At 38.2% G+C, this 20,535-nt stretch overlaps 1 long non-coding RNA gene across 1 annotated transcript; it reads left to right on the top strand.

Moving 5' to 3' along the window:
* The first annotated feature begins 6,877 nt into the window (after positions 1-6,877).
* On the top strand, positions 6,878-7,824 carry LOC124711159. The gene is made up of 3 exons (XR_007005430.1): positions 6,878-7,007; positions 7,092-7,371; positions 7,485-7,824. It is a non-coding gene; the product is annotated as an uncharacterized LOC124711159 (long non-coding RNA).
* Positions 7,825-20,535: the final 12,711 nt, after the last annotated feature.

The following is a 20,535-nucleotide window of genomic DNA, read 5'->3' as shown; positions in this document are numbered from 1 at the left end:
TTAGTAGGCAAGTGACTTGTATTAGTGCAACAGTCCGGATCGTTTCTACAATTTCAGTGATTACAGAATGTCTTATAGTTGTGTGCTTGATTGGCCAAATTTACAAGAAACTAACAAATGTGTGGCTGCATCTTCCTGTTAGCATGCAGGATGTTGTTTCCAGTTGCTGCCTTTCTGTTTTGACTGACTGCAGGTCGCTGCCTGGCAAAGGCCAGTGACGTTATTGTCAGGAGTGTCTGTACACACTCGGTTCTTTCCAGCTGCCTACACTGCCTGGTGCGGCGTGGTTGATGACTGAGTCAGAGCTGACCATCGCTGTCTGTTGAACTAAAGGATTGTTGATGCTGTAGGGTGGTGAGAAGTGTGTCCGATAAAATAACTTTCCTTTCTAATGATTCACTCTCAGGTGAGGTCATTACTAGATGTAACTGTGGAGGTAACTTTACAATCTTTGGCGTCAACGTGTGTGGTCTGGCATGAGTATGACGTCAATTAATGTTCTAACGCGTTTTCAAAACTGAGAATGCTCTTTGGTGTCTAAATGTTAATCGTGAATGACTTGGCACAGTTGCAGCAAGGTGCTGGAGGAGCACTGACTTTTCTGTGTTATATTTGTTGGTAGCTGGGGGTGACAAAATTGTATCACTAATATTGTCGGTGTCATCGCCCAGATGGCTAAGTAATATGTGGAACTTAGAGCTGTAATCAGAATTTCCATCGTTGTAGAGAATGCACTTGGCAATAGCGAACCACAAAGCCACTTGTTTCAAATGGAAAGGTGGTTGCTTAGTTTGTGAGCTGATGTGATCAAGACTGCCATAAAAATTCTGGTATGAACATGGTACCACCCTTTGTCAGAGAGAAACGACGGACGAGCTCTCATAGCAAGGCCATGAGGCAGAAGGAAATCCTGTGAATGTGTTTGAGTGTGGCCTCACTGGATGGGCCCCACATGGAGGTGCAAAAAGGTGCAGCAGAACTTTACACTACGCCAAGAAAAAAAGGAATAAAAGTGAGATAGTGTTAATACTTTCATCATTCTTTACCTCCTCTGCATTACTGCAGCTGACGTGTCACTGAGCACATTTGTACTGTGCGTGCAGTACACGTGAGCTGCCTAGTTGTTTCCACTGCCCTGTGTCGAATACGTAAGTTCTTGTACACTTCACTAACCTGCTGTCTTCGTGATGATGATGTCCCCAGCGCAGAAAACAGCACGCAGGTCGAGGATTCTTTTTCTTGAGGCTGAAATTAACTTCGCAAGGAACTGCTGCTACGAATAAACTATAACTCATTTGGGATGCCATTCGCGTTTTTATTGATATAGACACAACGTATTGAACATATCTTTCCACAGTCATTATATCTGGCTAAAATAACATGAAATACATCCTGCCACAAACACATGTCTGTCTACTGGAACTGTCAGAACTGGAGAATAAAATTACATGGATCAAATACTACTATTACAGACAACATGTCTGTACCTAGTGACGGTCGGAACTGTAGTAAATAACATTGCATGAAACAAATACTGCTTAACAGACAACATGTCTGTCCACTGGAATGGTCAGAACTGGGGAACCGGACTGCCGGAGACACTTCTCCCGCCAAGCCAGCAAAGCATGACCCGAACGCCACCGAAGTGCATTGGCAATAATATCGTCAGTATTTTGTTTTAGTAATACTTTGATTTTAATAATTTTGAAATGACTGATTGATAGCTGGCTGTTGAGAGACGTTTATTTTAAAAAAATGAAGTAATTTGGATGACAAGTTTAATTGATAATAGCAACTAAAGTTTAACATTTTGGCGCAGTACCGTCGAACACAGAAGCCAATCACAGAGCAGCAGCATCATGCAGGCGGTCTTTCTCACGGGAATGGTACCGAATCTAACATCTGTCACCAGTACCTATTCCCACATTGCGTCATCTCTATGCTTCTTGCATCTCCACTGCCCTGGGAATAGCTTCCTGGAGCCTAATATGATGGCTGAATAAGCCAGAAATATTACACATCCCCTTCCTTCTGAGATTTCCAAAAATTGAAAATTCTGGTGTGCTCGAAGACAACACTCAATTTTGGAAATATTTGAAAAAATAGAACCAAATTTTGATAAAACTGTGAACCAATAGGTAATCTCTCAAGAGACAAGCTATCCACTGTCCCTACCTTAAAAAATCAACCTGTATACAAGAAGCTTGCTTTAACCAATCTGAGATTAATGCAGGGGCTGTCTGAACTATTCTTGCTAGCATTGTAGTTTTCATACTTCTTATTATAAACCAGTGAGCTATTCTCCATATCTTATATAATGTGGCCTTATCTTTAAACCGTAATTGTATTGTGTCTGTGTCCCTTGAGATGCTCGTGCTGGTGTTGTGTCTTGCTCATGTCAATAACAATACGTCTATTCTCTCGTACTTCATAACCAGTTGGCGGAACCACTTCGCCAATAAATACCTCCTTAATAATGGGCCGCCTCACACGTCGCCTTGTACCTCCACTTCCTCATACTTCATAAATAATGGGCAGACATACACGTCGCCAAATAATTCTCATCTCCTCACTTCTTCATTTACAATTGGCTGACTTACCTGTCGCCTAATAATATTTCTCTACAACATAAACCTCTTTGGCAGGACCATCCCTTGCCTATAAATACATACTCTCTTGCCTCATCTGAAATTGCGTCGCTGGAAATTCATACTTAAGAATGTAATATATTTATTTCCACAAAACTTAGCACAACTTTTGCACTAATAATCTCCTGGCATTGTTTTCTGCCACCAAATCTCATTCTTTCGTCATGTTCACTTAACTGGTTTAGCATCGTCCTCTTCTTCAGCAACTGCTAGCTTAGGTTTGTAACATGAGCCTATATTTCACTTATTTGCTACTTTTTTCAGATTTTTCAAACATAATGCATGATGTGTAGTACTTACTAGTTCTTAAAATTCAAAAATAAATCGTTCCACTATATACTTTGTGATAGATGTAATGTCATTAAAAGCTTATACTGATGTTTCTTAATTCAAGGTAATACTGTGTTCTGTAGCTTGTGTATCTGTGTTGCTATACTTTGGTGTTCTAAAACTCGCTTTTTACATATTTTCCGTCAATTCCTGTTTTTCACCTGTGCAATGTAGATGTTTGTAATGCTGGGTTACTATGCTGTCACTAATTATGTTTGTTGTCATAAATCGGGTAAAAAATTGTCATAGCCATAGATAGAGAAGAATGTAAAGAAGACAGAATATAGCTCAGAATGAAAGAAGAGGAAGAACAAACAGCATGAAAGAAAATGAAGTAATGCTGGCAGTTAACTCGCGTACCCGGTAGTCGTCATCTACCTAGCAATGCAAAGAACGCTATTGCCCCCTGAGGGTTACTCGCTTTTGTTTACATTGATTAACTTCTCTTGTACAGACACTGGAAATTTAAGTATGAGGTCTGATTCTCTTAAAGGTTCAGTTAAGTGTTGATTCTTTCCCCAATAGTGTTGAAAAAACTCTTTGTAACTGTTACAACCACTACTAGCGAAACTCCTTCCCTCAAAAATTTCACTCCTGACGCTATTTTGTATGCTAGTAGACCAGTATTTATTTAAAAATGCTTGTACAAATTCCTTGTATGTGGTACATGTGTTACTGACCCCGGTTCCCCATGATATTACGTCTCCCTGAAATCTACTTGCCACAGCTTTTATTTTTTGTTGTTCTGTTAGATTTTCAGGAAGTGTACCCTCGAACTGTTTAAAAAAATCAACTGGATGTATGTTACCTCTACTAGAGAAAGGATGGTAAGCGATAGTGGGATTTGTTACATCACTAGCATGTACACAAACTCTGGCCTTACTTTTGTCAGGAAATTGCTTAACTGATTGCTCAAATTCCTCCAATTTATCTTGAATCGCATCTGTGGTACCTTTACAATGAGCACCTATTTGTGAAACCTTATGACTAAGTACCTGCTGCTCATCTTTGATGTTTTCTAACTCACTTAACTGGTGTTCATGTTTATCATTACATTCTTTAGCAGCCTTGGTTTGCTCGTTTATTACTTGGCTAACATTACTACTTATTGTTGATATTACACAATCCTGAGCCCTCATATCATCATCCAGCTTTTTAATTTTACAATCAAACTTCTGATTTACCTCAAGCTTACATAATTCTAATTTCTTACCCCATTCTTTTGCTTCTCGATCTATTTTACTGGAACAAGCCTCAGTTTTAACTTCAAGTTTTGACACCTTTTGTTCCAAAGCCTTAAAATTGCTATTGATTTGAGTCATTACTGCATATGCTTTCCTGACATCACCTTTTGTTTCTCTTAACTCGGCTTTTATCTCTTCTTTAGTGTCATTTTGCACACTATGTATTTTATCTATTTTTTCGTTAGTTTCTTTTAAAAGTAATAATAATGTAGATAACGTATTTTGCTCCTTTCTGATTCCTATCTCACCATTATCTACTGTTGGCAATGTTTCAGCTGAAGCAGTGCCATGACTTAATCTGTGTGACTCCACTGTTGGCTCATTTGCAATGTTGACGTCAGATTCAGCGTGTCTGACGTCTTCATCCAAGTCTACTACCTCGTTGTGGTCAGGAGCGACAGTGTCTACATTTTCAGTACGATCGTTTAACACAGAATCAGCATTTTCCGAAACATTTTCAGTTTCATTATCTAAACTTTACAAATTATCTGATAGATCATCAACAATGTTATCTATTTGCAAGTTTTGTGGCTGATCCGAAGGATCATTGCCATCAATATCTACTTGATCCCTTTCGCTACTTCTAAGAGGATATCTTTTTACAATTTTGTCAGACATTTTACACTTAATATAATTTACAAATTTTAGCCAAATATGTTTAAAGGGATCAATTTTAGACTTTGAAGTTACAATATTATTCTACTGTCCATTACAGAGATTAGCTATTTGCGTCAGAATAACACTTACTCGTCGATGCTATTCTGCGTGCTGCCGTCGAGAAGCTCCTTCTCTGCTCTGGCTGCTGAAGCTGAAGTGTCGTACTGCTGTCGGGACTGCTGGAACACCCTGTTCAGCGGCTGCTGCTGCTCTCGCCCGCTGCAGGCTGCCGATCCTCGCACCTGACGCGGAGAACAGCGACCGCTGGCTCCGCCTTCCCGCGCTGCGTTGCGTCGCCTCGTAGCACATCGAAAACTCGATGAAAATTAAACGTTACCCCATGGACCGCGCACACGTCTTTGATTTTCTGTCACTTCCACTTTAACACTTTCAGCATCTACTATACACGGACGTTATGTTCTCGTGAATAAAAAAAAACTTGTCTGTGGCATCAACAATCGAAGTTCAAAAGAGTTCAAACACAGTTCAAAAATCATTTGAAACAGTTCCTACACATTTCTCTTGTCATGTAGTAGCAGAACAGTCACTTTTGGTGTTATGAATTTTTTCCAAGAATTTTTCACAGTTCACAGTCCTCGTTAATTATCAAGCCTCATATCTCCAAAGCACTCAAACATCGACGATTTCCCCACCAGGGATGCCATGTATGGCAAGAAAAAAGGAATAAAAGCGAGATAGTGTTAATACTTTCATCCTCCTTTACCTCCTCTGCATTACTGCAGATGAATTGTCACTGAGCACATTTGTACTGTGCATGCAGTACACGTGAGGTGCCTAGTTGTTTCCACTGCCCTATGTGGAATACGTAAGTTCTTGTACACTTCACTAACCTGCCGTCTTCATGATGATATACTGCATAACAGACAACATGTCTGTCCACTGGAATGGTCAGAACTGGAGAACCAGACTGCCCGAGACACTTCGCGCGCCAAGCCAGCAAGGCGTGACCCGAACGCCACTGAAGTGCATCGGTAGTAATATCGTCAGTCTTTTGTTTTAGTAATACTTTGATTTTAATAATTTTGAAATGAATGATTGATAGCTGGCTGTTGAGAGATGTTTATTTAAAAAAATGAAGTAATTTGGATGACAGGTTTAATTAATAATAGCAACTAAAGTTTAACATTTTGTCGCCCTACTGTCGAACACAGCAGCCAATCACAGAGCAGCGGCATCATGCAGGCGGTCTTTCTCACAGGAATGGTACCGAATCTAACATCTGTCAACGGTACTTCATCCCACATTGTGTCATCTCTATGCTTCTTGCATCTCCACTGCCCTGGGAATAGCTTCCTGGAGCCTAATATGATGGCTGAATAAGCCAGAAATATTACAACACGTCACGCTAAGTGTGATAGAATCAACCAATATTCCACTGTCTCTCTCCATAACAGTTTGTTGAACAGCTTCTTGCTGGTATGCATTCATCACCAACGTCAAACTGAATATTAGAAGTCGGTGCACATTGTTCAGGTATGTGGAGGGGTACTGTCGACACCACCAGCACTGCACAAGAAAATGTCATTTCCACGTTTTACAAAAGGGAAAGGTTGTTCCCGTTTACGTGAAGCACTAAAATGAACACTAAAGAAGTCACTGTCTTGAATACATTCTTCCCTGGCACTATAGTTGTGAGTTGGTTCCATTGTTGTCATGTAGCACAGAAGACAAAGCATGCAAGGTAACCCACAGCAGTTGCTGCCATTCGTTTTGGAGTCACTAATATGGAGAAAGACCCAGTTAAGGATGCTTCACGTAGACTGATTGAGACCCTAAGTATAGAATAAATACACTTTATTGCTTGGAAGTAATGTAAAAAAAATGTGTGCATATAAACATCTCAAAAAAGAACTGACTCCAAAGGTGATCCTGTGACACAACCAGTGAGATCCATACTGACTGGATGTACATCTTTTGTTTTTGTCCATAGTGCTTATTCGTGCCGTCTCAGGACTGTTTGTTTACATCGTCCGCCATCTTTTAGTTAGGCAGAAAGTTTCTCTTGCTGTTCGCGAAGTGTGTGTTGTGAGTGTAAAATGGTTTTTTCTTGCTCTGCATACAATTGTACGAGCCGGTGGAGCTAGTAAAGTGATTTAACTTTCCACAGGTAATAATTGAATGTCAAGAAATGACAACAATCTCGTAAATATCGTCGCCTTGCATGATACAAGGTGTCTTCTGTTTTGGACAGGTTTCCTCTGCAAAAAGGCGATTTGCTGAAACAGTGGGTCATTGCCACTAAACGCAAAGGTTTCACGCCTACAAGGGCTAGTTTCTTATGTGGAGATCACTTCTTGGAAGAAGATTATTTAGTAAGGCCTGGTACTTCGAAAAGGCATTTCAAGCCTGATGCAGTGCCATCACAGTTTGCGTTTCCGACGCATTTAATACCCAAAGAAAAGCGACCAAGGCGACAGATTAGAATAACAACTGAACAGTCTACTGTAGAAACTCATGATTATATTGAACAGGTTAGTCACTTCACATAAATATTGTTTTTGTTTTCAAACAAACATGTTTTCTCGTAAGTACTTGGCAAACTTTGTTTGATGCCTGTACTACTTGTATTCTATTCTTGTTTCAGTTTTCTCAGAGTTGTGAGACATCTAAGGAATGTGGATCTCAAACACAAATAGAAATTATTGACAAGGCCACAGACACATGCAATTTTTTACCAGATGTCGTGGAGGGACTGAGAAGAAAAATCAAGAGCCTGCAGGAAAAAATTTGGAGAAGAGAGAAGCAAAACTATTCAACGAAAGACATCATAAGTGCTCTGAAAGAGAAGGGTCATCTAATAGAGAAGCTGCATGAATTCCTGAATCAACAAACAGGGACTCAGGTGGAATTAGTGGGCAATTTGTTGAATAATAGTGTATCAGCCAAGGAAAATAGGTACAAAACGGATATTAAAATGTTTGCAATGATGGTGTAATTTTACCCTTCTAAGGCGTATGAATATTTACAGATAGTAATGCCTCTACCTCACAAATCACTGATTTCTCGTTGGGCAGGGACTGTGAATTGTGATCCTGGCTTTTTAAGTGATGTGTTCATGTACTTTGAATTTAACCATCAAGTGAGGACTGAATTTAAAGATTCTAGCCTCATAATAGACAGTATGGCAATTAGAAAACAGTGTGGGACCAGGAAACTAAGAGGTATGCATGTTTCGTAGATTTTGGAGGAGAAGTTGAACAATTAAAAGAAGTGAAAGAAGCTTCAGAGGCATTAGTTTTTATGCTTGTGTCCATAAAAGGTAAATTTAAGTGTCCTGTAGCGCATATGTTAGTGAATGGCTTTGATGGTAGTGTGCAGGCAAAGTTAATAAACTCTGCTGCGGAGAGGCTAAGCAATTCAGGCATCAGAATTTGGGCAGTCACTTATGAATGCACAACAACAAATATAAGTACTCTTCTTTCATTGGGATGCAGTATTAATTTTCATCAAAAAGTTTTTTCTTCTCAGTTCCTTCACCCAATTTAAAACTACAATGTTCACTGTGCAATATGTGTCATTTTGTGAATCTTGCTCGAAATGCATTGGCAGAAGTAGGTGTTATATAGAGTCTACAAATGGCCATATTAAGTGGCAGTACTTAAAAGAACTAAATGAGTTGCAAATTGAGGAAGGCATGACGTTTGCTAACAAGTTGTCAGGACAACATATTAATTATGTCAATAAAAAGATGAATGTCAGCTTAGCAGTTCAAACACTCAGTTCTGGTGTTGCAGATACTATAGATTTTTTTGAGAATAGCTGGCAATCCCAGATTCCATGGAAGTGAGGCAACAGTAGAGTTTTTGAGATTCAAAGACAGAATTTTTGATGTCTTTAACTCCAGAAGTCCTCTAGCTTCAGGATATAAAGACAGGCTGAAACTCAGTAATCACGTATATTGGCTTGATATTTTACATCAGAGAGAATGTTATATAAGAAGTTTAAAAGTAAATGGTGTTTCTCTCCTGCGTCAACCAAGAAGTACTTTTGCCTTTGGCAAAATTTTGAAAATGTATTCAATTAAAGCGATTCCACTGGAAATAAAGAATAGGAAAAATTCTCCTCTGCAATATTTGTTGACATGTAAGTTTTCCCAAGATCATATTGAACTCTTCTTCTCATGTGTGAGATCCAGAGGGGGTTGGAATATGCGCAAGTTGCTTTTAGGCAGTAATGTTAGCACTGTTGGAGGAAACTGTGCAGATTTTAACATGTGTTCAATGGTACCTGTAGGACTGTATGATTTCCGATCACAAAAGCGTCGTCGTGCAGATGATAATGATTCTTGTATGTTTGTAGATGAAGTAGAAAAATTGTGCTCAATTATTGAAGAGGGTACTTTGTTTTCCACATATGAGCAGAGCATTTTGTGCTACATTGCAGGGTATGCTGCCCTCAATTTCAAAACAAGTTACATGTAAGGACTGCCTCTACATTCTTAGGCCACCTGTTGTTTGTGATGACACAACATATGCACTTCTCAGTACTGCAGAAAAGAGCTCATTCACAAAATTTGTAAGCTGAGGCAAGCTTATTGAAACAGGTAGTGGTGCATATACTCTGTGGTGGAGCACTCAGAAAAATTGTTTCAAATGTTTGTTGCAAGATTGCCATGTGTGTCCTTAAAAAATATGTGAACTATTCATTCCCTCAACATGATCATGACTTCCATAATGAATGCGGAGTTGAAGATTTGCATGAGACAAAGCTTGTATGTAAGATCGCATCTAGGTACATTCAGGTGCAGCTAAAAACATATGGGAAAAGGTTTTCAGCTAAGAAAATTGGTCATAATACAATTAGTGTAAGACAAAAACTCAGTAAGATTATTTTATTCAGTAATGTTGTGCCTGTAACATTGCAACAGTGGCTAAAAATGTATGGAAATGTGAAAAATAAATTTCATATTTTGTGTTTCAATGTGTTTTTGTGTTCTCATTTCAATAAAGTTGCTCATGCTTATATGTTTACAGTATTTATCATTTTACAAGTGATAAAAAAATAGATAAACATATGAAGGTGTTCCTTGGCACATTACAATCACGGTAGATTTTAACTAATCATGGTATCTTTGTAGCAATTGCAATTTTTGTTTCAAATGGCTGGTGTACCACCGGTTTGTATTATTTTGTACCAAATGTAACGTATTTATAACCTCTGTGATTCATTCAAATGTCTTTCCGCCTCCCTAAAAGCTCCTAGGCTTGTGATTTTTCTTTAATTGCTTTGACTGTGAAGTAAGCTTCTGACAGTGATTTAAGTTGAGCACTGCCAGGTTGATACAAATATCTTGATATTTCAAAGTAAATTTGGAAACTGAATAAAGAGATTTTACTTCTTATTAACACCTGATTTTCTGTTGTTGGGATGTAAATTTATTCAGAACATTAGATAGGGGTAAAATATTATGTTGTTAAGACTAAAGTTACCCAAAATGACTGAGTAATTTTGTACCAGTATTAAAATTGAAATTTTACTCCAAGAGAGCGTCTGTAGTACATATTTCCTCATTGCCAAGCACACCTTGTCCGTTGTGACGTAGATTGTGTGTGCAGTACTTTCAAAAAGACAGAAAAAAGTGGTGCAAAGTTACCCAGATTAACTGAACTGTTTATATATGTTAGTGCTCAGTTAAATATGCACTTCAAACTGACTGATTTCATCGCAATTTAACGTTGGTACATGTGAATTAGTTCAGAAAGAAGAGAACAATTTTCGTGTCAGTGTCACACGTAATTTTGGTTGTTTCATTTGGTGCCTGAAAATAATTAGCATATTGTTGTGGATATCCAAATTCACCCCATTACGTAATTTTCCAACGCCAAAGATGATGTCGCTACTGATAAGTGCATTACATATGTGAATAAAACTGTTCCTTAAGCCCAGGAAAAATATTATTCCGCTTATAGGTACTTTATATTTATGATATTACAGTAGACTTTAGTGTTCATGAGCGTGAAACGAAATTGGTAGTACGTTGCTTAAATGTTAACGTAGTTAGTTTGATTATCGTCAAGAATGTAGATACTCTGGAACGAAAGCGAGTGCCGCCTTTCCAACTGAAATATCACATCCAGTTTCTTGCCTAACTGCAGTATGGCCAGCGCTAACAGAAGACGTCACGCTGTCACAACCGAAGTTCGACATCCAGTTAGTACAGAGATTACTGGACACAACTGAAGCATGACTCAGAGAGTTTTCTACCTATATCAGCCACCATAATCGCTGTCAGGTCGTCACATTTAGATCTGAAATTTTATTTATTAAGCAATGACTACATCACGACAAAAAACCTATCTTTTTAAGTAGAACCATCAACTGTGATATATCTCAGGACAAATGGAACAAGAAAAAATATTCAAATATGTATGAATTCCTAAGGGACCAAACTGCTGAGGTCTCAGTCCCTAGATTTTCACACTCCTTATACTAACTTACACTAAGAACAATACACACACGCCCATGCCCAAGGGAGGACTCGGATCTCCGGCGGGAGGGGCCGCGCAATCCATGACATGGCGCCTCAAACCACGCGGCCACTCAGCGTGGCGCATGGTACAAGACCTTCCAACTATTTCACTACGGTAATGTACGATTTTCAGGTCGGCACTAAAATGACACTTTTTAGTTTGAGGACCACAACAACATTTGTATGAAAATGATAGGCGAAGCCTCTCTGAATTTAAGCATACCCACTAAACTGAGTTACATACCAGGACACTTAATGTCAGGTAAAGATTTTCTTCGTTTTTCTCTTACATTCCACTACCCAGTTTTTCTAAGATTGCAAAACCATTCGCTTGAGAATACTTTGATGCTGGTAGATGCTATAAATGAGATCAAGAGCATAGTGGAAAACACGAAAACTAATGCAGCACCATGCAACAAAAAGATTAGAGCAAAACATTTAAATGAACTTGTAAGGTAAGTCTAGTTTACATGACGACACTGGGTTGCGCCATTCGTTGTGTGGAATGAGTTACACGCAAATGGTTTCATATTTGACTGTCGACACGACGAAACCTGTATACACTTCAGTTTCGTCGTTTTGTGGGTTCCTGAGTCGTGTCTGAAATGAAAATTTTTGCAGGTGCACATCGCACGAGTTGTGATGGAGTTAAAACTTGTTGCGTGGAATCGCTGCATAAGAAAAAAAAAATAAGAAACATGTTTCGATTCGTGACTGGATGAAGAAAAGATATCAGCTCGGTTGCTCAGCATTCTTGCTGAAATAATTTGTAATGGAAGACCCAAGAAGTTCTTTTAAGTATCTTAGAATGTCACCAGAACTGTTAATGTTTCTTCTGAATACAGTTAATTTTGCGATAAGGAATAAAGATACTGTAATGCATGAAGCACTTCGCCGGAACTGAAATTACGTATCACATTGCGTGCATCACAATCAAGAACACTCGACATGCTATAAAATGCGTATTTAGTTGGCGATGACACTTTTTCATTAACACCAATAATTGTTAACATTAACAGTAGTAATTATTAACACTAACAGCAGTAATTATTCGAACAGGCCGCATTAAGAAGAAAATGGTTTGCAAACTATGGTCTTGAAGATAGATATGTACAGTTGCAATATTTCAAAATTCAAATATATGTCAATGGGGAGCACTGCTGCGATATTGTAGATAGATGATTATTGAATAAAGATTGCAGCTTCTTGATTTGCGTAGCCTTCCCTCTTGTCAACAATATTCCTTATAAAAAAAAAAAAAGAGTTGGCCAACTCGAACCATGGGATTTTAGTCTTGTAGGTGAGAGCATTTCCACAGCTAGAATTACATTTGCTTCTATTTTTCTTAATTCAGTTGTATATGTGCTTCTAATTCAATAAATTTTGCCTTGCAGCTCAGACATGTTCTGATCGCACCTGAAGGCCTCATGAGCAGCAATATATTACTTATTTTTGTAATCAGCATCAGTGAAATCCCACAAACACCTATGCAAAGCGTAAAAAGCGAACATTATTCTCCATTCCTCACTGCATATTTCAATTTGCCTACACTCAATGAACACACATAACCTCAAAACTCATGCAACTAGTGTCGCCAAAGTTGGAACACACCGAAAGTGTTTAGATTCACCGACGAGTTGCGCAAACGAGCGGCGCGCATGCTTAGTGGCCGATAGCGCAGTTGCCTGCAACCTAGTGTCGTCGTGTAAACTAGGCTGTACTTGTGCGTGGATATCTGTTGTATGACCAAGAAGCAGTATTTCTAAATTTCCAAATAAAGTGCGGGAAAAAGTATGCAACATTTTCAGTTCACAAGAAACTTCACTTAGATCGACAGAGCAGTTACAACAGATGTACGACATTTGTAAAGAACGAAAACGTAAATATGGTGTCCAGAAAAGATAGCAAGAGTTACTGTTGGTAACCCATACATGTATCGTAAGGTCCAACTTGTGTGCAATAAAATATAGAATTTGGTAAAGCTGTCAACATAAAAACACCACACACAGTTCAATTCAGATGCAACAGACAGACAGAAAAGATGGCGCCGATAGATAAGTGTAGTAGTGCAGCTCTCCCAAAAAAGCAATCGTTTAGCAGTGCAATGAGCAAGGAATGTAAAGATGTGTTGCAAAAGGAATTCTGTGCGTAAAGTGTCGCTTCTGTCTACATGAAAAGTGTGCAAAATTGAACCTAAAATTCATACATGATGACTTCTTGTGGTGCTGCCAGGATTGTTTACGACATTAAAGTGAAGAAAAGATTGACCTCCAAAGTGAAGTGACTGCAAAAGAAACTGTTATTCAAATGCTGCAGAGAGAAATTAAACTCCTCAAGGACGACATGTTAGCGTTACAAAACGAAAACAGTAAACTTATGCGCCAAAAAAACCGTGACTGCAGGGACTGCATCGCCAAAAACGACGAAAATCTGCAGATGCAGAGTGATACAAGCTATGTTTCATTAAACGGTAATGAGGCGTCCTGTGAAGCAATAAAACGCCAATCAGAGGTATTGTCGCCTAGAAATGAATATGTGGATCTTATTCATGAAGATAATGGTGACTCAAACAAATCCCAAAAAATGATCGATGCAAACAATGAATACGCCATTTGCGGAGGGATACAAATATGAGCTCCCTGCAAGACGAGTGCTTCATGTCATGTGAATTAAAACAAAGTGCAGACTCAGTATGCATAAATATTATGTATAAATGGACAAGTGAAAAGTTCGAGAACAAAAGATGTCATACTATTAAAAGTGTAGCTGAAAATGAATTTCTCATAACTGGCGATTCCATGTTGAGGAAACTCGTAGTGCCAACCAGTGAAGTTGAAGTCTGCCCAGGAATTAGGTTCCATTAGCTCAGTAACTATTTTAAAAACACTACAAATTCAAGAGAAAACATCGAAAAAGAAGCGACCAAAAATTAAAAAGTCGTTTTCATCCATGTTGTGATAAATTCCCTCCGAGGATACAGCGAAGAGGAAATTATTAACGAATCGAAAAATTATCCGATGAGCCAGAAAAATTTACACTGCTCTTACGATAGTAATCAGCGGAATCATAAACAGGAGGTCAGTGAGTGACAGTTACATCAATCGAATCAATTGCAGAATTAATGAGTGTTGTGACAGCTAGGTGCTATATTCATAAACTCAAATACGTTTTTGGCATGGAATGCCTAGCCAAGGATGGACTACATCTAAGCAGACTTGGATCGATGACATTCAGCAAAATGTAAAATCATTAAAACTGAGGGAAACTATTGTTTGCTGGAGGGGATGTAAAAGAAAAATGCCTGTTAGCTGGAAAGAAAACTACTGAACAGTGTCTATGAAAATGTATGGTTAATACCATTAAAACAAGCGAAAATTCTTATTTGATGCACTGGAATATAAGTGGCTTAACTTCTAAATCTTCCAACAGCCTAAGCTACAAACTCGATGAATTACAAATTCTTCTCTCAGAATGTAAAAACAAAAAAAAATTATTTGTTTAAATGAACACTGGCTTAGCTCTAAGACAATAAATATTTTAAATAAAATTGAAAATTTCAATGTTGCAAGCAGCTATTGCAGGAAGAAAAAGTCTCATGGAGGTTGCTGCATACTCCTGGATACTTCTATAAGCTATTAAGTGAAAACAGATTTTAATTGTTTGAATTAAGGTTGCATAATCGAAAGTTGTTATGTAAAGGTTAAAGACCTTAATATGTTAATCATTTCCATTTATATAATTCCAGAAATGGCTTTAGTCACACCATTCATCTCTAAATTCCAGTGCTTGCTAGATAAACTAAAGAAACAAAAGAAGAACAAATGTAATAGTGGCCGATTAAATATAAGCACTGCAAATGACAATAAAGTATCAACATAATTTATTGATTCAATTAAAAAGTCTGGTTTTAAACTAAATTTTTCGGGGTTCACCAAAGAAAATATCCACTCAGCAACATGCATCGAGAACGTTGTAACAAATTACTACTCTAATAATGTATATAAAACATTCTTGGTATTCTTTCTGCGTTAATTCTGGATAAAATCTCGAGCTTTCGACGGTTACCTCCATCGTCATCGCAAGGAGCTGACGATGGAGGTAATCGTCGAAAGCTCGAGATTTTATCCAGAACTGACACTTCAAGAATACCGAGAATGTTTTATATATAAGTGCCATCGCGAAAATCTTGATAATGTACATAAATTCTGTCTAGACTTAGGACTTTCTGATCACTCAGCCTTGTTTGTCCCACTGCCAAAAACTGATAAACATAATATAATGAAAACTCGTATCAAAAGAAGTTTCAATAAAACAAATGTTGAAATATTCTGTGAGGAATTAGTAAAGTTAAGTGGTGTTTTGTGGATGGTGATTCAACAAATGAAAACTTTAGAACATTGTTAAACAGTTTTCTTGAAGTATTTAATGAAACTTTCCCACCAAGATCATATTGCATCAAAACATCAAGTAAGATAAGACGGATCACACCAGGAACAAAAATATCCAGTGAGAGGAAAAGGAAGTTAAACAATCAGCTGAAGTACAACAAAGGTCCTGATTTTGTAAAATATGTTAGAAACTATAGAACCATTTTTAGAAAAGATGTGAAACATTCAGAACAAATGGCAAATAACAAATTCATTCTAGGGCAAAAAATAAAACAAGTGCAGTATGGTCTGTAGTTAAGTCTGAATTAGGTGTCTGAAACAACAAACAAGACAGGAAAGCTAAGGTCACAGGAATATTCAGTGATTTTACAAAAGCATTTGACTCTGTAAACCATGCCCTGATGCTCTTTAGACTCAACAGGTATGGAATAAGGGATATTGCTTTGAAATGGTTTGAATGATATCTCTTGGAGAGGAAGCAAAGGGTAGTAGTCACATCAAATGGAGCATATTTCTGTGTCACAAGGTGTTCCTCAATATAAACACTGATTTAACTTCTACTCTAACAGAAAATGAAAATTCTGACAATCTACCACAGTGTGTCATGAATACATTAAGTAACCTGGAAACATGGTTCAGTCTAAATGGCTTAGGGCTAAACATTTCAAAAACCACTTGATGAGTTTTAAAACCAAACAGTCAAAAACTGAAGAAATCTGTATACTCACATTAATCAAAAGATGGAAAAACTTGACTCAGTCAAGGTTCCTGGGTATAAACTTAGACAGAACTTTGAGTTCGAATTCTCATATAGAATATCTAGCAAATTAATTAAACAGCATTGCATTTGCAATGGAAATTTTAGCCTGTGCTACTGATATGGCCAACAGGAAAATAACGTATTATAGCTGCTTTGAATCAATTATTCGATATGGCACAATTTTTTGGGGAAACTCGGGAAACGTTATACGAATTTTAAAGTTGCAAAAAAGAATCATTTGCAACATATGCTCTGCACAGCCGAGGGCATCATGTCGACCATTATTTAAAGACCTAAAAATATTAAGTGTCCCCTCTTTGTACATCTTTGAGGTGGTTCTTTTCTTATGCAACAGAGCTGATCTATTTAAAAAAATTATTTTGAACACTCATACGACACAAGACATAAAGAAAACTTTATGCTCACCTCTCATCGCTTAAAACTGGATGCTCTTCAGTATACAGACATGAAAATTCACAACACAATAATAGGGTGTGATATAATGAATACGAAGATAAATATTTTAAAAAGTAAGTTACATGATTTTCTAATTAAACGATGCTACTACTCTGTGGAAGATTTTATGAAGGGCGAAGGGATACTTCGAGCTGGACCACTAAAATGGAATAAAAATTTACGATAGTTATAGTAGATGTGAATACTATAAGTTTGACAAATTTTAAGTAAGTAAATTCTCCACAAAGTACACATGTCAAAAAAAGTTTTGCATCACCCTTGTTCCCAGAGCTTCTGAAGATAGATGTTGACTGTGGATATTGTATCACAGACACAGTCTCTTTGACTGTTCAGAGATGTCACTAAAGCCATCCAAAGATGTAAACAACCATGCATGAGCAGTGCCTATTAGATGGAGGGGGTCCGACAGTCGGTCAGTTCCAGTCGTTCCACCAGGAAGGAGGTACATGGCTCATGTTGTCTGTAGTTCAACGATGCCTAGACAGTAAATACTGCCATTCAATCTCGTCTGCACTGTTATGTTGTGCCAGGAAGAGCTCTCAACAAGGGAAATGTCCAGGCATCTCGGAGTGAACCAAAGTGATGTTGTTCGGACATGGAGGAGATAGAGAGAGACAGGAACTGTCGATGACATGCCTTGCTCAAGCCGCCCAAGGGCTACTACTGCAGTGGATGACCGCTACCTACGGATTATGGCTCGGATGATGCCTGACAACAACGCCACCATGTTCAATAATGCTTTTCGTGCAGCCACAGGATGCCGTGTTACAACTCAAACTGTCTGCAGTAGGCTGCATGATGCGCAACTTCACTCCCATTGCCAATGGCGAGACCCATCTTTGCAACCACGACACCATTGCAGCTAGGTACAGATGGGCCCAACAACATGCTGAATGGACCACTCCGGATTGGCATCATAGTCTCTTCACCAATGAGTGTCGCATATACCTTCAACCAGGCAATCGTTGGAGATGTGTTTGGAGTCAGCCTGGTCAGCCTGAACTCTGCAGAGGCACTGCCCAGCAAGTGCACCAAGGTGGAGGCTGCCTGCTGTTTTGGGATGGGATTCTGTGGAGCCGACGTATGCCACTGGTGGTCATGGAAGGTGCCATAACGGCTGTACGATACGTGAATGCCATCCTCCGGCCAATTGTGCAACCACATCAGCATCATGTTGGCGAGGCATTCGTCTTTATGAACTACAATTAGCTCCCCAGTCGTGCACATTTTGTGAATGACTTATTTCAGCGTAACGACATCGCTTGACTAGAGTGGCCACCATGTTCTCTACACATAAACCCTATCAAACATGCCTGGGATAGATTGAAAAGGGCTCTTTATGGACGACGTGACCCACCAACCACTCTGAGGGGATCTACCCCGAATCTCCATTAAGGAGTGGGACAATCTGAACCAACAGTGCCTTGATGAACATGTGGATAGTATGACACGATGAATACAGACATGAATCAATGCAAGAGGACGTGCTACTGAGTATTAGTGGTATCGGTGTGTACAGCAATCTGGACCACCACCTCTGGGGACTCGCTGTATGGTGGTACAACATGCAATGTGTTGTTTTCATGAGCAATAAAAAGGGCGGAAATAATGTTTATGTTGATCTCTATTCCAATTTTCTGTACAGGTTACAGAACTCTCTGAACCGAGGTGCTGAAAAACTTTTTTTGATGTGTATCTTATTGTAAGTGTGACAAATTTTTAATAAGCAAACTGTAACCTTGACGTTTCTTCTGAAAATCAAAGATATGTTCTGAAATTATGTATGAGATGAATAAAACACATTTACCATTTATAAGCAAGATAAAGTTCCATAAAATGAGCTACATGGTAGATTGTGAACTGTAAGTATGCACCTAATAGTAGCGATTGTGAAATAAAATAATCAATTTGGATTCCAACCAGGAAAAAACACCCTGGATGCAGTAAATAAATTTATTCAAAAGATATACAATGCACTGGACTGGAGGAGTAAAGTTGCTGGTATTTTCTGTGATCTTACGAAAGCCTTCGACTCTGTAAACCATCCTTGCTGATCTAAAAATTAGATAACTATGGGATTAAGGGCAATACTGTCAAATGGCTTACATCGTACCTGCAGAACAGGAAACAAAGGGTAACTATCACTTCAAATGTGGTGAATTTTTTTTCGAAGTGGAGTACAGTATCACAAGGTGTGCCTCAAGGCTCCATTTTGGGGCCAATTTTGTTCCTATTCTATGTAAATGACTTATCCACATATATCAATTCCCCATCCGTTCTGTTTGCAGACGATACTTCCGTTTTAATTGAAGATGGAGATGCAGAAAAAATTCCAAGCTTCATTGTGAACGCACTGGATACCCTAGAAAACTGGTTCCAGTTAAATGGGCTGAAACTGAACATCGCAAAAACCCATATGGTACATTTCCAAACCAAACACTCAAAATGTGCAGAGCTTAAAATACAACACAATAATCAACTTATGGAAGAAGTTGACATTGTCAGATTTCTAGGACTAAATGTGGACAAGAACTTGAACAGGTACACACATATTGACTCCTTATCAACTAACCTAAGCAGTTTTGCATTTGCAGTTCTGATACTTGCAAAGTCTACTGTGTGAGTACACGAAAAATAGCACAGCATAATTATTTTGAATCAGTCATTAGGTGTGGTATAATTTTCTGGGGAAGTTCAAGTAGAGTATCTCGTATACTGAAACTTCAGAAAAAATTATACATGTGTACCACACAGGACACAGAATCTTGTCGCCGATTATTTCAACAACTGCAAATCCTAACTGTTCCCTCCATATACATTTATGAAATTATTGTCTTCCTACACAGCAGGCAAAAACTATTTGAGGGAAATCTTTTTAACCACATATACAACACAAGAAATAAAAATAATTTTATGCTTCCCACACATAAATTGAAATGATATGAATGGGATCCATGGTATATGGGGATAACAATATATAACAAATTAATGGGCAAAAATATATTTAATGTTAAGCCAGAGATCCTAAAAATAAGGCTACATCAGATTCTGGGGGAGAAATGCTACTATTCGACAGAAGAATTTTTAGAGGATGACATGAAAATTTGAGCTAGGGTAATTTAGTCTTAGATTTTTAGATATTATTTTTATCACTGTTATTATTATTATTATTATCTCTGCCTTTTGTGTGTATAAAACAAAATTGTATTATTATTACAATACTGTATGTAAACATCAGCTTGCTATGTTTACAGTAAATTTTACCAGACTTTTGATGTGTCTCCTATACCTGAATCAAATGATTTTGATTATGTATGTTATGAGACCAATAAACCTCAATGCACAATTCTACTTTCAGAGTCTCCAAAAAACTGTGACAATGTAGACATCATGGAGATTGATATGAGTGGCAAATGTGTTACTGGCTAGTTTGTTGTTGTATCTGTATCTTAGGGCCGTTTGTACAATCTCAGGATAAATCTAGGTATTGCTAACTGAGGAATACTTGGATTGCGCGTTGTATGACGCCATTTTAGTGCCC

The sequence above is a fragment of the Schistocerca piceifrons genome, chromosome 8, assembly GCF_021461385.2.
Source record: "Schistocerca piceifrons isolate TAMUIC-IGC-003096 chromosome 8, iqSchPice1.1, whole genome shotgun sequence".
In the NCBI taxonomy this organism is placed as follows: Eukaryota; Metazoa; Arthropoda; class Insecta; order Orthoptera; family Acrididae; genus Schistocerca; species Schistocerca piceifrons.
The sequence above is the reverse complement of the archived record's forward strand: the minus strand, read 5'-3'. Positions and strand labels throughout refer to the sequence as shown.